The 13,119-nt window shown below is 41.8% G+C and overlaps 1 protein-coding gene across 1 annotated transcript in view; it reads right to left on the bottom strand.

Moving 5' to 3' along the window:
• Window positions 1–13,119, bottom strand: part of LOC126416974 (odorant receptor Or2-like) — a 130,589-nt gene that overhangs the window by 45,009 nt on the left and 72,461 nt on the right. The window lies entirely within an intron of this gene.

Here is a 13,119-nt window from a genome sequence, read left to right as displayed (position 1 = left end):
ATTACTTCGCGATCCATGTTCTAAAATTTATTCTAAATATAATACAGCTGCCAACACCTAGCGCAAATGCACCACTTTTCTGCTCGGGCGGCATGGTATAGCAATGTACTCGATAGAATGTTTGGGTGCTAGACGTCAATGGACCCTGAGGGAAACGAATCTGCTTCGGACTGCAGTACCTGTATGGTGTTGAGTCTTCCTTATCTTCTCGATAAGGAACACCACCTTAACTGTTCGTACGGCGTTGACCTCCAGTAAGTGGTGTAAGTTTTACTAGTATGTGACAACATGTAATGAAACGTTTCATGTTGAGTCTGAACTCGTCAGTGTATGACTACATTATTTTACTCCAGTTGTTTCACGGGCATTGCAGTAGCATTATACCGTGATTATTTATGCATAACATGAAATATTGACTTCCGTTTACCGGCCGCTGTGATCGAGGGGTTCTAGGCTCTTCAGTCCGGAATCACGCGGATGCTACGGTCACAGGCTCGAATCCTGCCTCGGGCATGGATGTGTGTGATGTCCTTAGGTTAGTTAGGTTTAAGTAGTTCTAAGTCTAGGGGGCTGATGACCTCAGATGTTCAGTCCCATAGTGCTTAGAGCCATTTGAACCATTTTGACCTCCGTTTAGTAGATACCTTTTTTACGATAATATGACTTGTGTACTCTGCTCACTAGTTTAAGTTAATATGGTGTGCACTGTTCCCTTATTTTATTCCTTAATTTGTCTGCAGCTATATGTAACTTCCTGTACTGGTTGGTATTGTTATGTTATTACATATTACCAATGTATGTAAGACTTGCAACACGCCCTTTTTTTGGCTATTTATTTCATACTGGCACCATTGTTGTCTGTACACAGAGCCTGAAGAAGGTGTAGTAAAACGCTGAAACTGGTTGCCAAATAAAATAAGGTTGGAAAGTTCACGGCTGAAAAGTGCTTAATTTGACATCCTCTATCGAACAGCCGAGTCCCGCAACCATCTTTAAAAGATGGACATGCAGAGACTTCTCTCAAAGTGTTAAAAATGTGACAACATGAAGGTGCCAAAACCGGGGAATGCGGCAGGTGGTGCAAGCAGACAAACTTCAACGTTCCCTGCAACATCCATACATATTTACTTGGTTTTAGATGTCAAATGTTTTGGAATCCACCTTGCACACACTTTCTTGAAGATCAGTACGTCATGAACAATATGGTGGGCTGATCCGACACTAGACGCCTGTTTTACCGTATCAACTCATCAATTCTTGCAATGTTGTTCTCCATGAGTGCAAAGACAGAGTGTCCTGAGCGTGGCGAATCTTCAGCACTTGTTAAAACCGACTTGAACACTTGTGTTCGGCTCGAACAACTCTCACCATATTGCACTGAATTTCGGTTGGTTTCGAAACCTCGTCTAACAGAAATCTGACACTCCGCTGCTCCACGTTGGTGCAAACCTGCAAGGATGCCGCCACCTTATTCCCTGATCCCCAGCGTACCTTTCGCCAGGCAAGTGTGCCAACCCCACCTGATAATAGTTCTAGGACACCACCAAAAATTGACAAAGAAGCATAAACTCTGTCGAAGTTCTGTATTTTTTGTATAGCTTCCCCGATTATTTATTGAATGGGCCTCGCATCTCTGTTCCGTTTATGCTCTTTCAATCTGCCTAGAATGGTTCATATTTCATGACTTCTCACTGTCGCGATAATGTCGCCGGTTCCCTCTTCTGCACTCACGTTAAATTTGACCCAGATCTCAAAAATACGAGCTAACCTATATCTACCAACAAACGAAACGAAAGCCACTGTATAATTCCACCCCACAATAACATCACAATGCTAACACAACGATGATAAACTAGGCAAATGAGACAGGCTGTCCAGTCACAGGAATACCGCATCTGAAATAACACTTAAAATCACATGCGCAACTAAAGAACATACGCATGTGTATTTGACCTGCAGGTCTAGTGCTAACTAAATGCCATGTCAATTTCATGTACCGACAGCTGATATTTCTCTTTCCAAAAACTAAATAAATAAAAATAAATACAGACGAATTTTAAGCGAAATTATGCAGTGTCGAAAAAATTGTGCCAGTGTAGTCAAGACATTGAAAAGCATAACTAATTAACAATGGAGTCACAGAAACTGTGAACGCGTTTTTGCATGTATAGGGCCGTTGAAGAAACTAGCTGCCTGGACAGCACACCAAATAACGAGTAGAACGAAACAGGGCTGCAGTGATTTTGGATACTAGAGTTTTTGGAACTAATTTTCCAGTGTGTCTGAGATGGAACGTGTACAGTCAATATAGATTTCCAGTTTTGACATTAAGTCAGAAAACCATTCAAAAACTGATGATGGCTCATCAAACATAAATGTGTGTTGGACATTACTACGAGAGACAGGAAAACGAACAAGTAGATCTGGGTCAAACTACAGTAAGACGTGAATAAATGAATGGTGGTAGATAGAACGTGAAGTATTAATAAAACACTACTAGGCAAAGAGTGCCACTAGACGGTTTCAGAGAAAACGGTAAGCTGCCGAAAATAAACGGATGGACGCCGACAAGCCGAATACAAATCCGAAAGGACAAAACCAAAAGGAATTCCAAGATGAGGCCTACAATCGTGGACACCTAACGAACAAAACCTGAACAGCAAACCGAGAGGAATATTCAAGACGTACGTGTCACTGTGGGTGAATAGTAACGTCAGTGACCGAAAAGCTTCAAGTGCATAAACACAACTGATCGAGGAACTGGCGCTCACTCTCCCCGTCGCCTATGCCGCCAGAGGGTGTCGCCACCCTCATGCGGTGTCCAAACCGCCCGAGGTGCGGCCGTGAAACCATGCAACTATACACCGCCAACGTTGGTACGCCCTTCTCGATATCGATGTCCTATTCAGCGACTATTCTAAAGCAACCAAATGAATAGATAGATGATGATTCAACGTAAATTTTTCTATATTCAGAAAGATAATGAAGGCCGAGACAAGGCTCTAATGAAAGATCAAAAAATGACATTAGAAAACATATAGGATGCATATCTTATCGTTGTACTGTAGGCTACGAATAATGGGAAGCCTGCAGGAGGTCTTTGTCTAGCACACGACTGAAATAACGATGGTGGCGAATATTAAATCAACACCCCTTACACAACTGTGAATCGTGGAAAACTGCAACAGAACTTCATCTATAGAGCTCATGACTTCAATAAAAATGGCTCTAAGCACTATGTGACTTAACATCTGAGGTCATCAGTGCCCTAGACTTAGAGCTACCTAAACCTAACTAAGGACATCGCACACATCCATACCCGAGGGTTCGAACCTGCGACCGCAGCAGCAGCGCGGTTCCGGACTGAAGCTCATGATTTATGGACCTCCGTGTCTTGATGGAAAAATCTGTTTTCTTTTCGTAGTCCCACAAAACTATATACAATATTTTAATCTGCTAGAGAAGCAGCATTATATCTGATGAATGAAATATTACCAAGATAGAGCGAAGGTTATAGTGGAGCCGTGAGAAGAACTAGCCATAGAGAGTCGCTAGACGACGGTCGGCTTGGATAGTGGTTGCGATGTGGCCCACCTGGATAAACACTGAGTGAGAGATGTCATTATGCAAAAATGCCCAGCATACACAATGGACCTGCTGACGAGGACAGAACATTAAATGGGCAATGTTCCCAGAAACATATCGAAACCAGAGCTGGTAGAGGACGACACTAGGACGTAACATGAAAGGTGATTCGAGAGCTGCTTAGGTATATCTTTATTACTCATGTGTGGCCTGGGAGGCCTCAAAAAGTATTTATTACATATTAATTAAATAACTGCCATGGAACGTTTAACAATTGAAGGGGTTGTCGAAATTGAGATATTCACGCAATGACATTCTTAACGATGCCCTCCTCACCTTGGATTGAAGAAGCTCCGTCTTGCACCAGCCGGTGGCAGGTGATGGCGCAGTGCAGTTCTATACTCTGCCACCTGGTGTCTTTTTCAGAAGATACATAGTCACAAGCCACATCAAAATGGCTGAATGCTCACGTACATCTGAAGGTGCTTCGCGCATTCTAGGCGTATATGCCAGTGACAGTAGTGTAAATAAGGATTCTGATCCTTTTGACAGTGATGGTGATGAGTCTTGGTGTCCATCAAGCAACAGTAATAGCTGTTTTCGGTAAGTATACAAAAATATTTCTTAATGATGATCATTGTTCAGTGGCTTGTTAATTTGTTTCTCATAACATTGCTCTCACAGTTGATCGTCGTCTTTTGTGTTAATGAGGAACCTTTAGAGTTTATTTTTAATGAACGCTGATTGCGGTAATAATATACTTTTCATAGCTACGAACTTGTAAGAGTATTTTATTATCATTGCCATTTAAGCTGCATATAAGGATTTGTGTGGCTTGTGACTGTATCTCACGGAAGTTCTGTGACTATTTTTCTATTCATATTACAGCTTGAAATAAGTAGAGCAAATGAATTATCACCCCAGAACCCAAGCTCTTCAAGAAAAAGAAAGCGTAATATTGATCAGTGGAAAAAAATTAAGGCCAAACGTTGACATAACGTGGTCAGCAGTATGTGTCTTCTAAAACTAACAAGACTGTTCAAACAGCATCTTTGGGAAGTCCCTGTGGTTGTTCAAATAAGTGCTATACCAAACTACTTGAAGAAAAGGAAAATATTTTCCACTCGTTTTGGGACATAGGAAACTTTAATGCACAGAATACTTACCTAATGTGCTGTATGAAAATGGTACCAAAAGATAGAAGCTTTAAATACGAATGGGCCAACTGTCACAAATTTACTTTAACTCGCTCTGATTCACATTTCTTTCTTTAACAGCTATCCAAAAAAGACTACAAAGCAATTTTTTTCCAGAACTGTGACATTTTCATACAGTGTGAAAGTAAATGGAATGGTAGTCATGATTTGCAAGCAAGCTTTCCTCAGGGTTCATGGCTTACAGAACCATACAAGAAGAATGACAAATATGAAACAGCAAATGAAGTTGGGTTGCGCAGTTTCAAAAGAAGATGGAAGAGCTTTGTATACTACATTTAACTATAAGGTATCCATTTCAACCAAATAAAATAATATTGAAGTATAATAATAACACGAAGTAATGTATCAACTCATGTGCTCTTTTCTTTCAGGCACAAATGGCAATCATCCACATAAATCTCAAGACGAAGCTGTGCAAGGTGTCAGAGACTTCCTCAATGCTATACCAGAATATGACAGTCACTAAAGCAGGCAGCAGAACCCCAACGAAGTATATTTTGGATTTGATCTCACAACTGAATCCTTATTTCGGGACAAATACTCTGAATACTGTAAGGAAAAGGGTGTCCCTACGGTATCACAAAGCAAATTAAGGGCAACTTTTGTGTCCCAGTTTAACATAGGCTTCAAACTGCCGAAAAGCGACACCTGTTCAACATGTGATGCCTTTCTAACAGCAACGAGTAACCCAGAATTATGTGCGGAAGAAATTACACAAAGGAAAATAACAACATGAATTGCATCTAAGAAAGGCTGATAGCGGGCAAAATATGATAGTGTCTTTAACTTCTCTGGCTAAAGAGACTGTGAAAGAGGGCCACGTAATAGCAATGGACATGCAACAAACGTTTCCCAAGCCAAAACTAACAGTTGGCACAGCATTCTACAAGAGAAAGATATGGACATATAACTACAGTATCCACGATTTTGGGTCAAATAACGGACACATGTTTCTGTGAAGTGAGAAGGATGGAAGAAGGGGTAGAGATGAAGTTGGGAACTATTTATTGGAGATAACGAACACTCAAGCCAAAAATCTCCAAATAATCACAGATAACTGTAAGGGCCAGGCAAAAAATTGGTCTCTTATTGCCCTGAAAAGAACTTTCACCAAAAGATTTGAATCTGTGCAGCAGTATTTCGCCATGGTAGATCATGCTAGACTTCCTTGCAATCATGATTTCGGTCGCATTGAAATTTATGCGAGAAACAGGCGTCCAGTAGTATACACCTTAGATGAATAGGCAGAAATAGTCAAATCTACTAAACCAGAAGATTTCATTGTGACGAAAATGCACAGACCAGAAACTTGGCCGATCTGAAGTCATTAATCTCGGTACTCACTCTATTCAGATCTGGAGATCCCATTCGTTTTAGTGAAGTGACTCAGTTTCTGTTTAAATACACAGATCCCTTCACGCTAACTGTGAAGAGCTGCTATTCAGATATAGGAACCTTCATGCCAGTGGATGTATGTAGCAAGTGGAAAGAAAGATCTGCTGAACCAGATCTACTACGGCTGCCAATAGAATATAGAAAACCACTTCAAATTAATCAGAAAAATGTTGATGACATACTGTCTCTTATGGGATACATGCCTGCAGCTGGAAATAATGTGAACAACGATGATGTGGAATAACTTCCTTGATTTCACAGTTACAGTGTAAAATAAATTATTAGCCTGACTTATCTGTGATGTATGTGTGTATGTGAAAGTGCAAAAACTGTTAAAAATTGCTAGTTGTTATATAATTTTCAAAACAAAGATGTGTTTTGTGTTCTAAATTATTTTCAGGGAGACACAGTCATAAGCCATTTTGGACCACATCATAATTAAAATGACTCTCAAATTAACATTACATAACAGAAAGAAGATCATGTCTTTTATGCAAGGTTTCCAATGTATTAAAACATAATTACAAGCAAAAAGGTAGTGTCTATTTTGTCTTTCTCATTTTTATACTTCCATGAAACTTTAAAATAGCTGTATCTGAAAAGTAGTTGAATGTGGCTTATGACTATATCTCTGTGACTCCTTCAATTTTTAACACCCTCAAATTCATACAACATGATTCATAACACTGAAACTTCAAAAACATATTAACTGGATAATTAGAATTATTAACAATCATAAGTAACAAAAAATATAAATGAAGAAAAAACAATGTGTTACAATATTTAACCCCGTTTTTTGATCTTTACTCACAGAAACTATTAGTTTAGAAACATACACTCCTGGAAATGGAAAAAAGAACACATTGACACCGGTGTGTCAGACCCACCATACTTGCTCCGGACACTGCGAGAGGGCTGTACAAGCAATGATCACACGCACGGCACAGCGGACACACCAGGAACCGCGGTGTTGGCCGTCGAATGGCGCTAGCTGCGCAGCATTTGTGCACCGCCGCCGTCGGTGTCAGCCAGTTTGCCGTGGCATACGGAGCTCCATCGCAGTCTTTAACACTGGTAGCATGCCGCGACAGCGTGGACGTGAACCGTATGTGCAGTTCACGGACTTTGAGCGAGGGCGTATAGTGGGCATGCGGGAGGCCGGGTGGACGTACCGCCGAATTGCTCAACACGTGGGGCGTGAGGTCTCCACAGTACATCGATGTTGTCGCCAGTGGTCGGCGGAAGGTGCACGTGCCCGTCGACCTGGGACCGGACCGCAGCGACGCACGGATGCACGCCAAGACCGTAGGATCCTACGCAGTGCCGTAGGGGACCGCACCACCACTTCCCAGCAAATTAGGGACACTGTTGCTCCTGGGGTATCGGCGAGGACCATTCGCAACCGTCTCCATGAAGCTGGGCCACGGTCCCGCACACCGTTAGGCCGTCTTCCGCTCACGCCCCAACATCGTGCAGCCCGCCTCCAGTGGTGTCGCGACAGGCGTGAATGGAGGGACGAATGGAGACGTGTCGTCTTCAGCGATGAGAGTCGCTTCTGCCTTGGTGCCAATGATGGTCGTATGCGTGTTTGGCGCCGTGCAGGTGAGCGCCACAATCAGGACTGCATACGACCGAGGCACACAGGGCCAACACCCGGCATCATGGTGTGGGGAGCGATCTCCTACACTGGCCGTACACCACTGGTGATCGTCGAGGGGACACTGAATAGTGCACGGTACATCCAAACCGTCATCGAACCCATCGCTCTACCATTCCTAGACCGGCAAGGGAACTTGCTGTTCCAACAGGACAATGCACGTCCGCATGTATCCCGTGCCACCCAACGTGCTCTAGAAAGTGTAAGTCAACTACCCTGTCCAGCAAGATCTCCGGATCTGTCCCCCATTGAGCATGTTTGGGACTGGATGAAGCGTCGTCTCACGCGGTCTGCACGTCCAGCACGAACGCTGGTCCAACTGAGGCGCCAGGTGGAAATGGCACGGCAAGCCGTTCCACAGGACTACATCCAGCATCTCTACGATCGTCTCCATGGGAGAATAGCAGCCTGCATTGCTGCGAAAGGTGGATATACACTGTACTAGTGCCGACATTGTGCATGCTCTGTTGCCTGTGTCTATGTGCCTGTGGTTCTGTCAGTGTGATCATGTGATGTATCTGACCCCAGGAATGTGTCAATAAAGTTTCCCCTTCCTGGGACAATGAATTCACGGTGTTCTTATTTCAATTTACAGGAGTGTATTTATATAATTCAAATAAGAATTTGAGATTAAATACATTTATTCAGTAAAACTGTAAACAACTTATTAATGACATAAATTCAGTAAGTTCTGTTTTTACATTCTTCCATTGCATATAATTAAAGGTCTTCTTAGCATTGCTTATCATACATACATAAAGAGAGACAGACCTTCAACTTTGATGACAATTCTGGCAACATTTTACAGCACATTTCAGACACATATTCTTCCTGCAAGAGCGGCATACATGTCCAGTTTTTCTTTTTTTGCTGGAACGACACTTATGGCACACTTCCCACTTTTGAAGTTTCTCTTCTTTCATAATTTTTGTATTTGATGAAGGAAGCCCTTTTTTGGCTGACCAGTTCAGTCGACTTTTTCCACAAACGTTTTTTGGAATTCCGTTGGCTTCATATACTCGTCTGTGTTAACTTGTGAAACCTGCTCGTTTCGTTCTCCCTCCTAATAGCTTATTTCCATTTTAGATATCGAACCCTGACGAGCGTCTAGTACAAATTCTTCGTCACAATTACTTACTTCTTCCTCTAATTACTGCAATACGATACAATCAAAATCGGGTTCACCTTCATCCTTCAGGAATTCTGGCAGCCAGGTATTGTCTCTCAGACCATGTAGAAAAAAACCCAAGCCACTACGCTGCACCTAACAAGAAAAATGCAACGAAACAAACACACAGGTACTACATGACAACAATGAAAGATCATGCGTCGGAGCAGCTGTGTAGCTCGGCTAGTTTAAAAGAAACAAACCTCTAAGGCCTGACAGACCACACTTGTGTTATTAAGGGTTAACAGTTGTACGCAATGGTCTCGGTAAGAATTATAATGTCGTCGAGTAAAACAGAAGTAGTATCTGGCGTTCCCAAGGGGAGAGTTATAGGCCCTGTGCTGTTCTTAATCTTTAAAAACGATTTAGGAGACAATCTGAACAGCCATTTTAGATAGCTTGCAGATGATCTGTCGTTTAAATTCCAGTAAATTCATAAGATCAAGACTAAGTGTAAAATAATCAGAACAAAATATCTGTATGGCGCAAAAATTGATAATTGACACTAAACAGCAAACTTGGTGATAGTCTGAATCTTCCCCTTCCTTTCTTCCTGAGCCTGAGTGCACTTAAGTTCTTAAACAGACCTAAGGAGATACTACACAGAAGGGACCTAATTTAAATCCCCTGATAGTGGTATATTCAATAGCTAATAAGCCCTGACAAATCTCTTTGTTTCATGTGTGACTATTGGCGTTTCGACATCGCACCTACGCTCGACTGCTCAAACTTCAACGGGTAACACTCTTTTTACAACATTTCCGGCAAACATGACGTCAGCTTGACGTCACAATCAGTATCGACAACGGCAGTCACTGGCGTCGACTTTCGTTAGCGTTCTATGCGGGCCTCTCTCGCGTGGGTAACAGGTAACCCTGTCGTTAGAGGCAGAAATATACGTCACTCGTCTGTAGGAAGTCTTGTGAGAGGAGCGTTACCCGAAAAATATTGTAGTAAGGAAGGATACGAATGTTATTGCCCATCGTTTCACTCGTAGTTGAGGACAGTTAATGTCCCATTAGGTTTAACCACACACTCGGAAATTGCTACATAATCGAAAACAGACGATCAATTATTTATGTCATCCTTCGTTCTCTAATCACACGGAAATGTTGAATGACATCGAGAATTGCAGAATATACTTCTATTACATTCATAAGGAACTCCCAGAACGTGTTAACAACGCTAAGGCGGAAAGAAAAATGAAGCATGTAGCAGGATGCGAACCCATATCCTTGGACTCCGTAAACAACAATATTATCCATTACGCTTTTTTTATTATTCCACAAAAACAGGAACAAAGATGAGTAGCTTACAACGAAATGACATAAATAAGGTGACTGTTAACTAGGGCTTGGTGTGTGTGAGTGTGTGTGTGTGTGTGTGTGTGTGTGTGAAAACTTATGAGACTTAACTGCTAAGGTCATCAGTCCCTAAGCTTACACACTACGTAACCTAAATTATCCTAAGGACAAACACACACACACCCATGCCCGAGGGAGGATTCGAACCTCCGCCGGGACCAGCCGCAAAGTCCATTACTGCAGCGCCCTAGACCTCTCGACTAATGCCGCGCGGCTAGGGCTTGGTCATGTAATTTTTGTCTCACATGTTGGTTATCATATTACCTCATTAAGGCTTATATCATTGATGCGTTATTAACTGACATTTAATAATAAGGGTGACGTGTTTGTCATAGATTTTGAATGCGCTGTTCCTTGAAATGACATGCTGAAAGCTATAACGCGGAACAACTAAATATGCCAAATTAATATGGCGCCTCCCACATCGATCGTCAATATCGCAGTCTAGGATGTAGTCGATACTGCATGTGATGTCGAAATGACATCACATTTGCAAGACGTGTTGCGAGGTGAGTGTTACACATCAACATCAAAGAGGCTAAGTCAACGACAGAACTTTGTTATTTATTCTTAAAAGAAAAATTAGATTCGGCGAGGAAAAACCTATATTTCCTATATAAAGTGCTTAATGAAATATCTACATTCAGTGAGTTTTGAGGGTTTGCGTCGGAGGTGTAGAAAACAGGACATTACCCGGTTATAGGGAGAGACTCAATAGTTTAACAAGAAGGAGAATGAAACAGTGGAATCATTTTCTGACAGAATACGCCAATTTAATGTATAAACTGAGCTGACATACAAGCCATATCCTGACAGAGTCTTTCTCAAACAAGCGGAAAGTAGAACGTTAGATATTCTCCTCAGAGGAACCCACACAGATTTCTTACGACGGTGGCTAATGTAAAATGCTGAGGATTTAGTCTCGGTACTTCGCGTTGCTACGCATTTACAAGAAATAGATAGTGAAGTTAGGATGTGTACTCAATAGAAGGTATTCAGATTTGGTAATTTAACGTTTTGGTCAAGAGGCGCATTAAAAGGTACAGTGTCACCAATCACAATACTATAATTTGCAACAAACAGTACGAGCATAAGGCTTGAGATTGTGCATCCAGGAAACAGTTAAATGCCAATAGGAATGTTCCCTTTGTAGGGGAAGCATTCCCAGTAAATCACAGTACTGTAAAAACGTACACGGATTCGGATTGTTGCTTGATAGCTTGGATAGATAAGAAGAAGTATAAGTTTTTAGTAGATAGTTGGGGCACTCGTATTGGTTGTAAGTCTCTACCTCGTGGGCAAGAGGGAACTGAAAACGCCAAGATACAACTTCGTGCAACAAAATAGATTCAGTGGGGACAACACAGAATGAAGCATATGGTTTCAGAGGCAAATGAAAGCATTGCCAACTGTGGGGCAGGGCTTTTCTGCAATACACGGATTAGACTTTCCGGTTAGGCATCACGCTAAAATCGACCTTTGGCAACAGAAAGTTAAACTCTCTGTGATTCGGTTCCGATAGGTGCAACAGTTGCAAATGTTCCTCTGTCACAAGGCACATCCATTGCTAGGATGGTATCAACCAAACTAAGTACAAGAATTTTCGAAGTTGTTTCGCATGACGGAGTATCAGCAGGAACAGGATGTTCCGCAAGAAGCTTTACGTTTCATAGAATCTCATGACACTTTGGAAGAACGGCACTACTTTATATGAAGAGGTTTAGCACATGCTAGGGAAATAAAGGACCAGTTTATGGAGTTAGTAAGCCTGCATAGTTTCGGAATGAACAAAGTAAGTCTTCTGAACGGGTTGGTAGCAGCGACACTACAAATACACGATAAAGAAGACACTAATGAGTCAAACCTAGAACAGAATGTTAAGCAAACAGTCAGCACATCTGCGTTAAGTAACAAGAGTAGTCACTTAAAGGGTAATCATCGCTCAGTCATGTAATCATTGTTAGTTCGGTACAGAGGTTTATTTAATTCAGAAGTTCCTTTATCAGCCTCACCAATAACACAGCATCGTATTCCAATTGGTAGTCATGCACCTGTGAACTATAAGCAGTCTAGATTACTAAAATATTTCCAGCCGTTAACAGAACAGTTCATACATCAACAGCTTAAAGAGGACACTATAGAGCGCAGCGATGATCCTTGATCGGCAGGTATAGCAGTCGTGCCAAAGAAATCGCCTGACGGAACAAGAAAGTAAAGATTCTGTTGTGACAGTAGATTTTTAGATGATCGTACAGTAACAGAAGTTTATCCGACGTCAAATATCATGCGGCAATTTAAAGTCTTTTGTACGATATATTTCAGGAGTGTGTATCATCAGACTGAAGTGATTGCAGAAGATATATCGCAAACTGCTCTTGTAACGTAATGTGGTCACTGCCAGCATCGTAGAATGCCTTCCGGGTTAAAAAAAATGCACCTGTTACATTTCAGCGCTTGAGAGATTGAGTCCTTCGAGGGTTAAAACCGAAAAGAATGCATGTCTATTTGGATGGCATCATCGTTTCACTAAAAGATCTAGATGAACACGCAGAGCTCCTATGTGCAGTGTTTGATAGTTTGAAAACAGGTCGCCTCGCGTTAAGCATAGATAAATGTCATTTCGCCCAGCTGCGAGTTACTGAATGGAGCATATTATTAACCAAGAGGGATTGAGGACAGATCCTCATCTCACTTCCTCTGTATGTGATTTTTCAGTCAACAAATAGTTAAGCA

This window comes from Schistocerca serialis, chromosome 8 (assembly GCF_023864345.2).
Source record: "Schistocerca serialis cubense isolate TAMUIC-IGC-003099 chromosome 8, iqSchSeri2.2, whole genome shotgun sequence".
NCBI lineage: Eukaryota > Metazoa > Arthropoda > Insecta > Orthoptera > Acrididae > Schistocerca > Schistocerca serialis.
This window is presented reverse-complemented; position numbering and strand designations above follow the sequence as displayed.